Source organism: Neovison vison, chromosome 4 (genome assembly GCF_020171115.1).
Source record: "Neovison vison isolate M4711 chromosome 4, ASM_NN_V1, whole genome shotgun sequence".
Lineage (NCBI taxonomy): Eukaryota > Metazoa > Chordata > Mammalia > Carnivora > Mustelidae > Neogale > Neogale vison.
The window spans coordinates 137,877,894-137,896,267 of NC_058094.1; positions in this window are offsets into that span (position 1 = coordinate 137,877,894).

The following is an 18,374-nucleotide window of genomic DNA, read 5'->3' on the forward strand; positions in this document are numbered from 1 at the left end:
GGGGTCTTTGCCTGGTTTTGGGATCAGGGTAATTCTGGTCTCATAGGATGAGTTTGGAAGTTTTCCTTCTATTTCTTTTTTTTTTCCCAATTTATTTATTTTCAGAAAAACAGTATTCATTATTTTTTCACCACACCCAGTGCTCCATGCAAGCTGTGCCCTCTATAATACCCACCACCTGGTACCCCCAACCTCCCACCCCCCCGCCACTTCAAACCCCTCAGATTGTTTTTCAGAGTCCATAGTCTCTCATGGTTCATCTCCCCTTCCAATTTACCCAAAAGCACATACCCTCCCCAATGTCCATAACCCTACCCCCCTTCTCCCAACCCCCCCTCCCCCCAGCAACCCACAGTTTGTTTCGTGAGATTAAGAGTCACTTATGGTTTGTCTCCCTCCCTATCCCATCTTGTTTCATGGATTCTTCTCCTACCCACTTAGGCCCCCATGTTGCATCACCACTCCCTCATATCAGGGAGATCATATGATAGTTGTCTTTCTCCGCTTGACTTATTTCGCTAAGCATGATACGCTCTAGTTCCATCCATTTTGTCGCAAATGGCAAGATTTCGTTTCTTTTGATGGCTGCATAGTATTCCATTGTGTATATATACCACGTCTTCTTGATCCATTCATCTGTTGATGGACATCTAGGTTCTTTCCATAGTTTGGCTATTGTGGACATTGCTGCTATAAACATTCGGGTGCACGTGCCCCTTTGGATCACTAAGTTTGTATCTTTAGGGTAAATTCCCAGTAGTGCAATTGCTGGGTCATAGGGCAGTTCTATTTTCAACATTTTGAGGAACCTCCATGCTGTTTTCCAGAGTGGTTGCACCAGTTTGCATTCCCACCAACAGTGTAGGAGGGTTCCCCTTTCTCTGCATCCTCGCCAGCATCTGTCATTTCCTGACTTGTTGATTTTAGCCATTCTGACTGGTGTGAGGTGATATCTCATTGTGGTTTTGATTTGTATTTCCCTGATGCCGAGTGATATGGAGCACTTTTTCATGTGTCTGTTGGCCATCTGGATGTCTTCTTTGCAGAAACGTCTGTTCATGTCCTCTGCCCATTTCTTGATTGGATTATTTGTTCTTTGGGTGTTGAGTTTGTTAAGTTCTTTATAGATTTTGGACGCTAGTCCTTTATCTGATATGTCATTTGCAAATATCTTCTCCCATTCTATCAGTTGTCTTTTGGTTTTGTTAACTGTTTCCTTTGCTGTGCAAAAGCTTTTGATTTTGATGAAATCCCAAAAGTTCATTTTTGCCCTTGCTTCCCTTGCCTTTGGCGATGTTCCTAGGAAGATGTTGCTGCGGCTGAGGTCGAAGAGGTTGCTGCCTGTGTTCTCCTCAAGGATTTTGATGGATTCCTTTCTCACATTGAGGTCCTTAATCCATTTTGAATCTATTTTTGTGTGTGGTGTAAGGAAATGGTCCAATTTCATTTTTCTGCACGTGGCTGTCCAATTTTCCCAACACCATTTATTGAAGAGGCTGTCTTTTTTCCATTGGACATTCTTTCCTGCTTTGTTGAAGATTAGTTGACCATAGAGTTGAGGGTCTATTTCTGGGCTCTCTATTCTGTTCCATTGGTCTATGTGTCTGTTTTTGTGCCAGTACCATGCTGTCTTGATGACGACAGCTTTGTAATAAAGCTTGAAGTCCGGAATTGTGATGCCACCAACTTTGGCTTTGTTTTTCAATATCCCTTTGGCTATTCGAGGTCTTTTCTGGTTCCATATAAATTTTAAAATTATTTGTTCCATTTCTTTGAAAAAGATGGATGGTACTTTGATAGGAATTGCATTAAATGTGTAGATTGCTTTAGGTAGCATAGACATTTTCACAATATTTATTCTTCCAATCCAGGAGCATGGAACATTTTTCCATTTCTTTGTGTCTTCCTCAATTTCTTTCATGAGTACTTTATAGTTTTCTGAGTATAGATTCTGTGCCTCTTTGGTTAGGTTTATTCCTAGGTATCTTATGGTTTGGGGTGCAATTGTAAATGGGATTGACTCCTTAATTTCTCTTTCTTCTGTCTTGTTGTTGGTGTAGAGAAGTGCAACTGATTTCTGTGCATTGATCTTATATCCTGACACTTTACTGAATTCCTGTACAAGTTCTAGCAGTTTTGGAGTGGAGTCTTTTGGGTTTTCCACATAGAGTATCATATCATCTGCGAAGAGTGATAATTTGACTTCTTCTTTGCCGATTTGGATGCCTTTAATTTCCTTTTGTTGTCTGATTGCTGAGGCTAGGACTTCTAGTACTATGTTGAATAGCAGTGGTGATAATGGACATCCCTGCCGTGTTCCTGACCTTAGTGGAAAAGCTTTCAGTTTTTCTCCATTGAGAATGATATTTGCAGTGGGTTTTTCATAGATGGCTTTGATGATATTGAGGTATGTGCCCTCTATCCCTACACTTCGAAGGGTTTTGATCAGGAAGGGATGCTGTACTTTGTCAAATGCTTTTTCAGCATCTATTGAGAGTATCATATGGTTCTTGTTCTTTCTTTTATTGATGTGTTGTATCACATTGACTGATTTGCGGATGTTGAACCAACCTTGCAGCCCTGGAATAAATCCCACTTGGTCGTGGTGAATAATCCTTTTAATGTACTGTTGAATCCTATTGGCTAGTATTTTGGTGAGAATTTTTGCATCTGTGTTCATCAAGGATATTGGTCTATAGCTCTCTTTTTTGATGGGATCCTTGTCTGGTTTTGGGATCAAGGTGATGCTGGCCTCATAAAATGAGTTTGGGAGTTTTCCTTCCATTTCTATTTTTTGGAACAGTTTCAGGAGAATAGGAATTAGTTCCTCTTTAAATGTTTGGTAGAATTCCCCCGGGAAGCCATCTGGCCCTGGGCTTTTGTTTGTTTGGAGATTTTTAATGACTGTTTCAATCTCCTTACTGGTTATGGGTCTGTTCAGGCTTTCTATTTCTTCCTGGTTCAATTTTGGTAGTTTATATGTTTCTAGGAATGCATCCATTTCTTCCAGATTGTCAAATTTGTTGGCGTAGAGTTGCTCATAGTATGTTCTTATAATAGTTTGTATTTCTTTGGTGTTAGTTGTGATCTCTCCTCTTTCATTCATGATTTTATTTATTTGGGTCCTTTCTCTTTTCTTTTTGATAAGTCTTGCCAAGGGTTTATCAATTTTATTAATTCTTTCAAAGAACCAGCTCCTAGTTTGGTTGATTTGTTCTATTGTTTTTTTGGTTTCTATTTCATTGATTTCTGCTCTGATCTTTATGATTTCTCTTCTCCTGCTGGGCTTAGGGTTTCTTTCTTGTTCTTTCTCCTTCTCCTTTAGGTGTAGGGTTAGGTTGTGTACCTGAGACCTTTCTTGTTTCTTGAGAAAAGCTTGTACCACTATATATTTTCCTCTCAGGACTGCCTTTGTTGTGTCCCACAGATTTTGAACCGTTGTATTTTCATTATCATTTGTTTCCATGATTTTTTTCAATTCTTCTTTAATTTCCCGGTTGACCCATTCATTCTTTAGAAGGATGCTGTTTAGTCTCCATGTATTTGTGTTCTTTCCAAACTTCCTCTTGTGGTTGAGTTCTAGCTTCAGAGCATTGTGGTCTGAAAATATGCAGGGAATGATCCCAATCTTTTGATACCAGTTGAGTCCTGATTTAGGACCTAGGATGTGATCTATTCTGGAGAATGTTCCATGTGCACTAGAGAAGAATGTGTATTCTGTTGCTTTGGGATGAAATGTTCTGAATATATCTGTGATGTCCATCTGGTCCAGTGTATCATTTAAGGCCTTTATTTCCTTGTTGATCTTTTGCTTGGATGATCTGTCCATTTCAGTGAGGGGAGTGTTAAGGTCCCCTACTATTATTGTATTATTGTTGATGTGTTTCTTTGATTTTGTTATTAATTGGTTTATATAGTTTGCTGCGCCCACGTTGGGGGCATAGATATTTAAAATTAGATCTTCTTGTTGGACAGACCCTTTGAGTATGATATAGTGTCCTTCCTCATCTCTTATTATAGTCTTTGGCTTAAAATCTAATTGATCTGATATAAGGATTGCCACTCCTGCTTTTTTCTGATGTCCATTAGCATGGTAAATTCTTTTCCACCCCCTCACTTTAAGTCTGGAGGTGTCTTCGGGTTTAAAATGAGTTTCTTGGAGGCAACATATAGATGGGTTTTGTTTTTTTATCCATTCTGATACCCTGTGTCTTTTGATTGGGGCATTTAGCCCATTAACATTCAGGGTAACTATTGAGAGATATGATTTTAGTGCCATTGTATTGCCTGTAAGGTGACTGTTACTGTATATTGTCTCTGTTCCTATCTGATCTACCACTTGTAGGCTCTCTCTTTGCTTAGAGGACCCCTTTCAGTATTTCCTGTAGAGCTGGTTTGGTGTTTGCAAATTCTTTCAGTTTTTGTTTGTCCTGGAAGCTTTTAATCTCTCCTTCTATTTTCAATGATAGCCTAGCTGGATATAGTATTCTTGGCTGCATGTTTTTCTCGTTTAGTGCTCTGAAAATGTCATGCCAGCTCTTTCTGGCCTGCCAGGTCTCTGTGGATAAGTCAGCTGCCAATCTAATACTTTTACCATTGTATGTTACAGACTTCTTTTCCCGGGCTGCTTTCAGGATTTTCTCTTTGTCACTAAGGCTTGTAAATTTTACTATTAGGTGACGGGGTGTGGACCTATTCTTATTGATTTTGAGGGGCATTCTCTGAACCTCCTGAATTTTGATGCTCGTTCCCTTTGTCATATTGGGGAAATTCTCCCCAATAATTCTCTCCAGTATACCTTCTGCTCCCCTCTCTCTTTCTTCTTCTTCTGGAATCCCAATTATTCTAATGTTGTTTTGTCTTATGGTGTCACTTATCTCTCGAATTCTCCCCTCATGGTCCAGTAGCTGTTTGTCCCTCTTTTGCTCAGCTTCTTTATTCTCTGTCATTTGGTCTTCTATATCGCTAATTCTTTCTTCTGCCTCATTTATCCTAGCAGTGAGAGCCTCCATTTTTGATTGAACTTCATTAATAGCTTTTTTGATTTCAACTTGGTTAGATTTTAGTTCTTTTATTTCTCCAGAAAGGGCTTTTATATCTCTGGAGAGGGTTTCTCTAATATCTTCCATGCCTTTTTCAAGCCCGGCTATAACCTTGAGAATTGTCATTTTTAACTCTAGATCTGACATATTACCAATGTCTGTATTGATTAGGTCCCTAGCCTTCAGTACTGCCTCTTGTTCTTTTTTTTGTTGTGAATTTTTCCGCCTTGTCATTTTGTCCAGCTAAGAGTATATGAAGGAGCAAGTAAAATACTAAAAGGGTGGCAACAATCCCAGGAAAATATTCTTTAACCAAATCAGAAGAGATCCCAAATCATGAGGGGGGATTTCTCCTCCCTCACGATTGGGTGAGGGATCTCCTCTGATTGGGATCTCCTTTGATTGGGATCTCCCAATCTCTTCTGATTGGGATCTCTTCTGATTTGGGGATAAAAAGAGGTTCAAAAAGAAAGAAAGAAAAAAAAGAAAAAAAGAATTATAAAAAAGAGATTGAATTAAAAATTCAATCAAGAATTTAAAAAAGAATTAAGAAAAAAAAAGATTGAAGAGATTAGGATCTCTTCTGATTTGGGGATAAAAAGAGGTTCAAAAAGAATGAAAGAAAAAAAAGAATTAAAAAAAAAGAAAATGAATAAAGAAAAGTATAAAAAAGAAAAAAATATATATATTAGATAATCTAGTTAAAATACGTTAAAAAAGAAAAGGGTAAAAGTTATAAAAAATTTTAGCAGAAGAAGAGAAAAAAAATGAAAAAGAAAAAAATTAAATTAACTGCAAGACTAAAAAATTACAGGCAGAAAGCCATGATGAGTTCCGTGGTTTGTTCTCCTCCTCTGGAATTCTGCTGCTCTCTCCTTGGTATTGAAACTGCACTGCTTGGTAGGTGAACTTGGTCTTGCCTGGATTTCTTGTTGATCTTCTGGGGGAGGGGCCTGTTGTAGTGATTCTCAAGTGTCTTTGCCCCAGGCGGAATTACACCGCCCTTACCAGGGGCCGGGCTGAGTGATCTGCTTGGCTTTACTTTCAGGAGCTTTTGTTCCCTGAGCACTTTCCATAGAGTTCTGGAGGATGGGAATACAAATGGCGGCCTCCTGGTCTCCGGCCCGGAGGAGCCAAGAGCCCGGGGCCCCGCTACCCTGTGCGCCCTCAGCGAACAGCTCCTAGTAACTCGCGTCTGCCTAACCTCCGGCCGCGCTCCGAGCTCACCCAGCCTGCGACGGGTTCAAGGCAACTCCGAGCTGCGAGCTTACTGTCGGCTCTGTCTCTGCAGCTGGCTTTCCCGTTCCAATATCCGCAAGCTCTGCGACACTCAGACACCCCCGATCCTTCTGTGACCCCGCGGGACCTGAGGTCACGCCGACTCCGTGTGGGCTTCGCCCCGGTTTAGCCTCCGGAGCGATGTCCCTCAGCGGAACAGACTTTTAAAAGTTATGATTTTGTGCTCCGTTGCTCTGCCGCTTGCCGGGAGCCGGCCCCTCCCCCCGGGGTCTATCCTCCCGTCGCTTTGGATTCACTTCTCCGCCAGTCCTACCTTTCAGAAAGTGGTTGTTTTTCTGTTTCTAGAATTGCTGTTCTTCTCTTCGATCTGCCGATGGATTTGCAGGTGTTTGCAATCTTTAGATAAGCTCTCTAGCTGATCTCCTGCTAGCTGAGGTAGTCTCAGCCTGCTACTTCTCCACCATCTTGACTCCTCCCCCTTTCCTTCTATTTCTATTTTTTGGAAAGAGCTTCAGTACTATAGATGTTATTTTGTTTTTAAATGTTTGGTAGAATTCCCCTGGGAAGCCATCTGGCCCTTGACTCTTGTTTTTGGGGAGGTTTTTCATTACTGTTTCAACTTCCATGCTTGTTATTGGTCTAGTCAGATGATCTATGTCTTCCTATTTCAGTCTTGGTAGTTTGTAAATTTCCAGGAATGCATCCATTTCTTCCAGATTTCTTTTTTTTTCTTTTTTTTTTTTAAGATTTTATTTATTTATTTGACAGAGAGAAATCACAAGCAGGCAAAGAGGCAGGCAGAGAGAGAGAGAGGGAAGCAGCCTCCCCGCTGAGCAGAGAGCCTGATGCGGGACTCGATCCCAGGACTCCGAGATCATGACCCTAGCCGAAGGCAGCGGCTTAACCCACTGAGCCTCCCAGGCGCCCCTCTTCCAGATTTCTTAATTTGTTGTCATTAATTGTTTGTCATTAATAATTTGTTGTCAATAACTGTTTCTATTTCCTTGGTGTTAGTCATGATCTCTTCCATTTCATTTATGATTTTATTGATTTGGGTCCTTCTCTTTTTCTCTTGGATAAGTCTGGCCAGAGACTTATCAGTTCTTTCAAAGAACTAGCTTCTAGTTTCATTGATCTCTTTTACTTTTTTCTGATTTCTGTTTCATTGATTTCTGTACTGATCTTTGTTATTTCTCTTCTCTTACTTGGTTTAGGCCTGATTTTCTGTTCTTTCTCCAAGACCTTTAGGTGTAAGCTTAGCTTGTGATTTTGGTATTTTTCTAATTTTTTGAGAGAGACTTGGATGGCTGTGTATTTCTCCCTTAGGACTGCCTTTACTATATCCCTTGGTTTTGAACCGATGTGCTTTCATTTTCATTGATTTATATGAACTGTTTAAGTTATTTAACTTCTTGGTTGACCCAATCATTCTTGAGCAGGATGTTCTTTAACTTCTAAGTGTTTGAGTTCCTTCCAAATTTCTTCTTGTGGTTGAGTTCCAGTTTCACAGCATTGTGGTCTGAAAATTGGGAGGGAATCATCTCAATCTTTTGGTGTCAGTTGAGACCTGACTTGTGACCCAGTATGTGGTCTGTTCTGGAGAAAGTTCTGTGTGCATTTGAGAAGAATGAGTATTCTGGTTTTTTAAAGATGGAATGGTCTGTATGTGTCTGTGAAATCTGTCTGGTCCAATGTGTCATTCCAAGCTCTTGTGTTTTTGTTTATCTTCTGCTTTGATGATCTGTCTATTGCTGAGAGTAGAATGTTGAGGTCTACTACTGTTTATGTATTACTATCAATATGATTCTTTATTTTGGTTAATGGTTGGCTTATGTAGTTGGCTGCTTCCATGTTGGGGGCACAGATATTCACAAATCTTAGATCTTCTTTTTGGATAGACCTTTTAATTATGATATAGTGTCCTTCTGCATCTCTTTAGTTTAGTCTTTATTTTGAAATTTAATTTGTCTGATATAAGAATTGCTACCAAAGCTTTCTTTTGAGGTCTGATGGCATGAAAAGTAGTTCTCCATCCCCTCACTTTCAGTCTGGTTGTATCTTTAGGTTCAAAATGAGTCTCTTGTAGATAGCATATGGATGTGTCCTGTCTTTTTATCCAGTCTACAACCCTGTGCCATTTAATGGGAGCATTTAGGCCCTTCAGGTTGAGAGGGACTATTGAAAGATATGATTTTAGTGCCATGATATTGCCTGTGAAGTTGTTTCTATAGATTGTCTCTGTAAATTTCTGGTCTATATTACCCTTGGGTCTTTCTTTCTTTCTTTTCTCTTTTTTTAATAGACTCTCCCTTAATATTTCTTGTAGGGCTGGCTTTCTGGTCACATATTCTTTCAGTTTCGCTGGTCCTGGTAGGTCCTTGTCTCTCCATCCATTCTGTGTGACAGCCTTGCTGGATAAGTTATCCTTGCCTGCATGTTCTTCTCATTAGTATCTTTTTCTTAAATTTATTTTTTATTTTCAGCATAACAGTATTCATTATTTTTGCACCACACCCAGTGCTCCATGCAATCCGTGCCCTCTATAATACCCACCACCTGGTGCCCCGTCCTCCCACCCCCCGCCCCTTCCAAACCCTCAGATTGTTTTTCAGAGTCCATAGTCTCTCATGGTTCATCTCCTCTTCCAATTTCCCCAAACTCCCTTCTCCTCTCTATCTCCCCATGTCCTTCATGCTATTTGTTATGCTCCACAAATAAGTGAAACCATATGATAATTGACTCTCTCTGCTTGACTTATTTCACTCAGCATAATCTCTTCCAGTCCCGTACATGTTGCTACAAAAGTTGGGTATTCGTCCTTTTTGATGGAGGCATAATACTCCATAGTGTATATGGACCACATCCTCCTTATCCATTCGTCCGTTGAAGGGCGTCTTGGTTCTTTCCACAGTTTGGCGACCATGGCCATTGCTGCTATAAACATTGGGGTACAGATGGCCCTTCTTTTCACGACATCTGTATCTTTGGGGTAAATACCCAGGAGTGCAATGGCAGGGTCATAGGGAAGCTCTATTTTTAATTTCGTGAGGAATCTCCACACTGTTCTCCAAAGAGGCTGCACCAACTTGCATTCCCACCAACAGTGTAAGAGGGTTCCCCTTTCTCCACATCCCCTCCAACACATGTTATTTCCTAAACTTCATAAAATCTATCTATGAAATACCGGTGGAATTTTGATCGGAATGGCATTAAAAGTATAGATTGCTCTAGGCAGTATAGACATTTTAACAATGTTTATTCTTCTGATCCAAGAGCATGGAATGGTCTTCCATCTTTTTGTGTCTTTTTCAGTTTCTTTCATGAGTGTTCTGTAGTTCTTCGAGTACAGATCCTTTACCTCTTTGGTTAGGTTTATTCCCAGGTATCTTATGGTTCTTGGTGCTATAGTAAATGGAATCAATTCTCTAATTTCCCTTTCTGTATTTTCATTATTAGTGTATAAGAAAGCCGCTGATTTCTGTACATTGACTTTGTATCCTGCCACATTGCTGAATTGCTGTATGAGTTCTAGTAGTTTGGGGGTGTAGTCTTTTGTGTTTTCCATATAAAGAAACATATCATTTGTGAAGAGAGAGAGTTTGACTTCTTCATTACCAATTTGGATGCTTTTTATTTCTCTTTGTTGTCTGATTGTTGTTGCTAGGACTTCTAATACTATGTTGAACAAGAGTGGTGAGAGTGGGCATCCTTGCTGTGTTCCTGATCTCAACGGGAAGGCTGCAAGCTTTTTCCCATTGAGGATGATATTTGCTGTGGGTCTTTCATAGATAGATTTTATGAAGTTCAGGAATGTTCCTCTATCCCTATACTTTGAAGTGTTTTAATCAGGAATGGATATTGGATTTTGTCAGATGCTTTTTCTGCATCAATTGAGAGGACCATGTGGTTTTTCTCTCTTCTCTTATTAATTTGTTGTATCACATTGATTTGTGAATGTTGAACCATCCTTGTAGCCCAGGGATGAATCCCACCTGGTCATGGTGGATAATCTTTTTAATGTGCTGTTGGATCCTGTTGGCTAGGATCTTGTTGAGAATCTTAGCATCCATATTCATCAGTGATATTGGTCTGAAATTCTCCTTTTTGGTAGGGTCTTTGCCTGGTTTGGGGATCAGGGTAATGCTGGCTTCATAGAAAGAGTCTGGAAGTTTTCCTTCTGCTGCAATTTTTTGAAACAGCTTCAGGAGAATAGGTGTTATTTCTTCTTTGAAGGTTTGGTAGAATTCCCCAGGGAATCCATCAGGTCCTGGGCTCTTGTTTTTTGGGAGGTTTTTGATCACTGGTTCAATCTCGTTATTAGATATCAGTCTATTCAGGTTGTCGATTTCTTCCTGGCTCAATGTTGGTAGTTTATATTTTTCCAGGAATGCATTCATTTCATATAGGTTACTAAGCTTATTGGCATATAACTGTTCGTAATAACTTCTGATGATTGTTTCTACTTCCTTGGTGTTAGTTGTGATCTCTCCCTTTTCATTCATAATTTTATGAATTTGGGATTTCTCTCTTTTCTTTCGGATTAGTGTAGCCAGTGGCTTATCGATCTTATTGATTCTTTCAAAAAACCAGCTTCTAGTTTCATTGATACGTTCTACTGTATCTCTGGTTTCTCCCTCATTGATCTCAGGTCTAATCTTGATGATTTCCTTTCTTATGTGTGGAGTTGGTTTGATTTGTTGTTGATCCTCCAGTTCTTTAAGGTGTAGAGACAGCTGGTGTGTTCTGGATTTTTCAATTTTTTTGAGCGAGGCTTGGATGGCTATATATTTTCCCCTTAGGACCGCCTTTGCTGTATCCCATAGGTTTTGGACTGAAGTGTCTTCATTCTCATTGGTTTCCATGAATTGTTTCAGTTCTTCTTTGATCTCCTGGTTGATCCAAGCATTCTTAAGCAAGGTGGTCTTTAGCTTCCAGGTGTTTGAGTTCCTTCGGAACTTTTCCTTGTGATTGAGCTCCAGTTTCAAAGCATTGTGATCTGAGAATATGCAGGGAATAATCTCAGTCTTTTGGTATTGGTTGAGTCCTGATTTGTGACCCAGTATGTGGTCTGTTCTGGAGAAGGTTCCGTGTGCACTTGAGAAGAATGAGTATTCTGCTGTTTTAGGGTGGAATGTTCTGTATATATCTATGACGTCCATCTGGTCCAATGTGTCATTCAATGCTCTTGTTTCTTTATTGATTTTCTGCTTCGATGATCTGTCTAATTCTGAAAGAGGCGTGTTAAGATCTCCTACGATTAGTGTATTCATATCAATATGACTCTTTATCTTGATTAACAGTTTTCTTAAGTAATTGGCTGCTCCCATATTGGGAGCATAGATATTTACAATTGTTAGATCATCTTGGTGGATAGTCCCTTTAAGGATTATGTAGTGTCCTTCTGTATCTCCGACTACAGTCTTTAGTTTGAAGTCTAATTTATCTGATATGAGAATCGCTACCCCAGCCTTCTTTTGAGTCCCATTGGCATGAAAGATGCTTCTCCACCCCTTCACTTTCAGTCTGCGTGTATCTTTAGGTTCAAAATGGGTCTCTTGTAGACAGCATATGGGTGGGTCCTGTCGTTTTATCCAATCTGCAACCCTGTGTCGTTTTATGGGTGCATTTAGGCCATTCACATTGAGAGTGATTATTGATAGATATGTTTTTATTGACATCGTGTTACTTTTGAAGTCTTTCTTTCTGTAGATTGTCTCTATATTTCTGTTCAATGCTGTTCTTAGGATTTTTTCTCTTTTATAGAACCCCCCTTAATATTTCCTGCAGTGTTGGCTTGGTGGTTGCATAGTCTTTTAAGCCTTGCCAGTCTTGGAAACTCTTTATCTCTCCATCCATTTTGAATGTCAGTCTTGCTGGATAAAGTATTCTTGGCTGCATGTTCTTCTCATTTAGTGCCCTGAATATATCTTGCCAGCCTCTTCTGGCTTGCCAGGTCTCTGTGGACAGGTCTGACGTTATTCTGATGGGCTTCCCTCTGTAAGTAAGGAGCGTCTTTGCCCTGGCGGCTTTCAAGAGATTATACCTACAATTATAATTTCTCAATTTGACTATCAGGTGTCGTGATGTTTTTTTGGAGTGTATAATCTTGGGTGGAGACCGTTCAGCCTCTAGTACATGAATGCTGGTTTCATTTGCGAGATTCGGAAAATTTTCATGAAGGACTTGTTCCACGATATCTTCTAGATTTCTTTCTTTCTCCTCCCCTTCAGGAATTCCAATAATTCTGATGTTAGAACGCTTCATGGCATCATTTATTTCCCTGATTCTGCTTTCGTGGGATCTAAGCTGTTTGTTCCAGGCTTCCTCCTGATCCTTTCTCTCTATCTGTTTGTCTTCCAGATCACTAATTCTATCTTCTGTCTCAGTTACCCTAGCTTTGAGAGAGTGCAGATTAGATTGGAACTCATTGAGAGCATTGTGGACCTCCTCCCTGGTAGCTTTAAGCTCCGCCCTAACATTGTGAACATCCTGTCTGGTCATTTTCAGTTCGGCCCTAATCAATTCTGTTTGGTCATCCATGGCTTTCTCCAACCTAGCTATTGCCTGGATAATTGTTAGCCTGAATTCTCTTTCCGACATATTGTCTATGTTGATAGCCGTTAGCTCTGTTGCAGAAGGTCCATCCTCTGTATTTTTCTTCTGTTGGGCATTCCTCCTCCTAGTCATTTTGGTGGGAGAAGACTGAACAGATGTAGCTGGATGTATCAACTCTGGTGCAGTCAAGGTGCACCCTGGAACACTTCCTGATCTCCGTCTCAGAGAGAAGCCTCAGTCTGGGTGCAGAAGCTGAATAAATTCCCCCTTGGACGCTGGCAATGCAGGTTCCACGTTGCAGACCCTGGGGGCGCAGGATCTTTTGCTCGTCCCCAAAGCCAAGGCAGTGGCGGCTGTCTGGGAGCTCCTGACCGCCAGAGAGGTTCCAAGCAGCGATCGCACACTGAGATTTTGCCGCAGGCCCGGGCTGGGAGTGCCCGGCTTGCGCGCACCTCTTTTAAGAGGCGGCTGTGGGTCGGGTGCGCGTCTGGGGCACTGAGAACGGGGCGCTGGTCCGTAAGCAGCAGGCTGGGCTTTTGCACGCCTCTGTCCGGGGAAGAGTTTCGCGGGCGCGGCTTAGACTTTGAAACAATGGCGCAGGTCAAGAAGCGCCCCGGGGCCTTAGTGACCCAGGAGAGCTCGATCAGGTCTGACATTATTCTAATGTTCCTCCCTCTGTATATAAGAAATATCTCCCCCATGGCTGCTTTCTCTATGGCTTCCTTGGTTCTAAGATTTACACGTTTTCTATTTTGAATTCTAATAGTGTATTTATAAACTATTTTTGATTTTCTATGTACACCCTCATATTATCTGCGAATAGACAGAATTATGCCCTCAATTCTAATTCTTTTTGTTTCTCTTGCCTTATAACACTTGGTGGATTCTCCAATGCAATGTTGATTAGAGTAGCATTGTTTGAAGATTTTTAAAGAAAGATTTTCTTTATTTATTTGACAGGCAGAAATTACAAGTAGGCAGAGAGGCAGGCAGAGAGGGAGAGGGGGAAGCATGTTCCCTGCTTAGTAGAGAGCCCAATGCGGGGCTCGATCCCAGGACCCTGAGATCATGACCTGAGCCAAAGGCAGAGGCTTAACCCCCTGAGCCACCCAGGAGCCCCTTGTTTGAAGATTTTAATATACTTTTCTCAATATCTGATAGAAAAAGGAGACAAAACATTGGTAACTAATGTGATGTAATTGACATATGTGGAATATTACATAGTAAGTGCAGAATACATTATTTTACAGTGGTCCTAGGATATTTACACAAATAAATGATATGAATAAAGTCTATACATTTTAAAAGCCTGAAATTAACTAGATTATATTCTTAGACCACAGGGGAATTGAATCATAGGCATAATGAAAAGAAAACCAAGAAGCCCCTCAATGTTTAAAAGTTAAATGTAACTTTGCTACATATCCTATGGGTCAGAGAGGGAATCGCTAGGGAAATTCTCAACCTTTCCTACATCAGAGTTCGCAGACGATCCCACTCTGTCTGTGAAGGAGCAGTGTAATTAACCAGACAGGAGTTGAGCCTTAAGTCAGAGTTCTGCCTGCCTCAGCCACACCTGGCAGCCTTGGTCTGTGGTCCTCTCAGAGCTTCCCTTTCTGGTGGCCCTGAGCTAAGAGGAACAACACGGCTGTATGGAAATGGGAAGCTGCACAGCCCTAGTGATGAAGGTGCTATTGTATTGTCCTCACCAGTCCAACAGCATGCTTTCTTCTTTTTTTTTTCTTTCAAACATCATTTTTATTGTCCTTTCTTAATATAGAAGTAACCCATTCTCGCTCAATAAATTTAGAAAGTTGAAATAAGAGAAAATAAAAACTGTCAGCCCAACCAGGAAAGATAACAAAGGTTGGGCACTTGGATGTATATTTTCCTAGTCTTTTTTTTTTTTTTAACAAAAGTAGGATTAGACAGTACATACTATTTTTTCCATAAGCTAAATATACTGTGCCAGTATCCTTCCACTTGTTAAACATTGTTCTGCAATTTTTTTTAATTAAGGAAAAATAATGGGCTCCTATATACAAGTCATCCAGCCTCAACAATTGTCAGCACATGGTTGATTTCATAACATTTTCAATGCCCATGCCATATTCCTTTCTTTAGGTGGTTGGGCCATAGTTTATTTAACCAGCAATAAAGAGTTGTGCATTTAAATTATATGCAATTTCTTCACTAATGTATTGTTACACTGGGATGAATGAATCTGTTGCTGAATCTTTACAGAAGTGCATGGTTATTTTCTTGGATAAATACTCAAGTTAAAACTGATATGAACTTTGTAGGATGTCTCATATATTATCCAGATACTTTTCAGTTAGGCTGAATTAGGAGCCTTTTGAAATATAAAAAAATGGAGCAACTTCTCCACATGTAACAGTGAGGAGAAACTAGTAGAGAAAACTTACAATAATAAAAAACTACTGTAAATTCAGCAACACTTCAATTCTTTTAAGACTTATTTTGTTTTAGAGAGAAAGAAAGAGTCAGAGCATGTAGGAACAGGGCGAGGGGCAGAGAGAGAGGGAAACAAGCAGACTCCCCACTGGGTGTGGAAACCTATGCAGGGCTCAATCCCAGAAGCCCGAGATCATGACCTGAGCCGAAATCAAGAGTCAGATGCTCAACCCAATGAGCCATCTGGGCACACCACAAATTCAGGAACAGTTTAAAGGGAGTTTTATTTTTATTAATCACAATTACACCTATATATTTTTCCTTCCAATCTTTGATTTTCAAAAATCCAATACCACAGAGAAGTTTAAAAGAATAGTACTATGAGGGTGCCTGGGTGGCTCTGTGGGTTAAAGCCTCGGCCTTCGGCTCAGGTCATGATCTCAGGGTCCTAGGATCAAGTCCCGGATCGAGTCCTGCATCAAGCTCTCTGCTCAGCAGAGAGCCTGCTTCCCCCCCACCCCGCCCCCTGCCTGCCTCTCTGCCTACTTGTGATCTCTGTCTGTCAAATTAAAAAAAATAGTACTATGAGCATCCCTACTCTCTATCAAACTTTAACAATTTTTAACATTTTGCAACTTTGCTCTTTCTCTCTCTCTCTATATATATGCATGAGTTTCTGCTGAACCTTTTTTTAAGGTTTCACTTATTTATTTTAAAGATTTTATTTATTCATTTGAGGGAGAGAGACAGAGGATGAACTGTGGGTGGGGAGAAAGCATGAGCTGGGGAGAGGCAGAGGGAGAAGCAGAAGCAGAAGCAGAACCCCTCCCCCTCCCACTGAGCAGGAAGACCTCTATAAAGTTTTATCCCAGGACCAGGAGGTCACATGATCTGAGCTGAAGGCAGACACTTAACCATCTGAGCCACCCAGGTGCCCCTTTAAGTTTTATTTATTTAAGGGCACCTGGGTGGCTCAGCCAACAGCATGCTTTCTGAGTGAAATACGACACCATAGCTGGTTCTTTGCCCTCCTTAAGGTTTGAAAATCATTTTGGGAGTCCTCTATTAGAAATACAGATTCAACATGTGTTCTTTCTTCTGGTAAAGAAATAAACTGAAATAGTCATCATGACTTCCTGAGCACCTCCTCTTGAGAGTCATTACACTGGCTCTTTGTGGAATTCTCCCTCTTAAACCTCCAAACTTGGATGTAGATATTATCAGTCACATTTTATAGATGCTTATACAGGGGCTCAGAGATTATTCAAGTTACAGAGGATTTTAGGGTCAGAAACCTAAGTGGGATCCCCAAACTGACTCCAAATCCCTTGTTATTCCATACGTGGTACTATTTCCCTCTTATCTCTGGTCTTCTAGATCAGGAAGCATGTCAGGTTTCAGGATTTTATTGTGTGGCCAAGTGGAGCAGATTTTGTTGGTCTTTAAACCTCTGCCCTGCATGATCATTAAGATAATTATCTCAGTGGAGGACCTGTGAGTAAGACACTCAATGATTCCTAGGAATAGAGACATTATAATAGATATTATATTATATATATTATATTATATATGTTATGTATAATATATATTATATTATAATGATATTAAATTATATATTAACAATTAAATTGATATTAAAATGATATTAAAATTAGTGAGAGATCTATCTTTCTAAAATTGATTCAGGGTCTGGTATATTCAGAGTCTGCTGTAAGACAGGTCTGAAATAGGGGCATCTGGGTGACTCAGTCATTAAGCCATCTACCTTCAGCTCAGGTCATGATCCCAAGGTCCTGAAATTGAGCCCTGTGTCAGGCTCCTTGCTTGGTAGGGGCCCTGTTTCTCCCTCTCTCCCTGCTTGTGTTCCCTCTCTCACTGTCTCAATCTCTCCAGCAAATAAATAAAATCTTAAAAAAAGACAGGTCTGAAATAATATTTTAAAACACTCAGCTCAGCCTTCTTCTACAAAGTGAGATGATTATAAACATTACTAAAATACTCTCTTACCAATAATTACTTACTTGCCAACCATTGTAGTGTTTATATGGTATGACAATGACTTACATTAGTTAAAATCTGCAGGGAAAGAACTAAGACAGTGTATCCAAGCTTTAGGGGGACTTCATGTTTAAATTAGTGTTGAGACAATGAGCTACTCTGTTTTATTCTGTAGTGTAAGGGAATGGTGCCAGACATCTCTAGTATGTTGGGAGGTTCTAAATTCTGACTTCAACTTATCTGTGTGCTTCAGAGGTGTGGGCAGGAGAAGGGAAGGAGCCCACCTGTGAACACCTCTGTTACCTGTGTTGACCATGGAACAGGTAACCTTCTTTAGGCATCATTTTGATTTCTTGGTACTATTGTTAAAGGTGCTTTTGTCTCAAGTTCTTCCCTTTGGTAGTAATTAGAATGATAATAGAAATTTTTATCTATTACCATCCACAAGCTGGATCCTGGGCTAACAAGAAAGCGATCCTTTAACATTTTACCAAGCTTGAAATGACTGGGAAAAACCTCAGAGCATGGGCCCTATCTCTGCCCCAAGCCCATGTTGTATATCTGCTTCCAGAAGAAAAAGATAAAAAAAAATGCCATTGTAAACATGAAGAGAAGAAACAAAAAATAAACTCCCCCACTCCCATAAGATTAAAGTCATACAGCCATGCACATACTGAAAACATAAGAAAAAGTCTGTAACTTTCTAGAATGTTCTTTCTCATGATGATGTGTAACTCTGCATATATAACAAAACAGAACGAATATATAAACCTGCCCCAAATGTTCCTCCCCTGGAGCACTCCCTTCCTTGTGAAGATTGTGTCTCCCAGGCAGCTGTCCTGATTTGGGTATAAATAAATCTCTCTTCCTTTCTCTCTAAAATGTTTAAAAGAGTTTGTTCCTTTAGTGTTGACAATAACAATATGTTTTTTTCTACGTGAAAAACCAACGTTCCTGGTTCACACCTCCAACAGCGCAGAAGGACATTGTTCTTGTTCATCCTGGAGCTTCCCTGCAGAGCCAAGCATATGTGTGTATTTTTCAGCACAAATGGGCATCTTAGAAGGATGCTCAGAAGGTCTGAGAAGCACTCTCCACTCCATGGGTGAGGCCAGAATGTGAAGC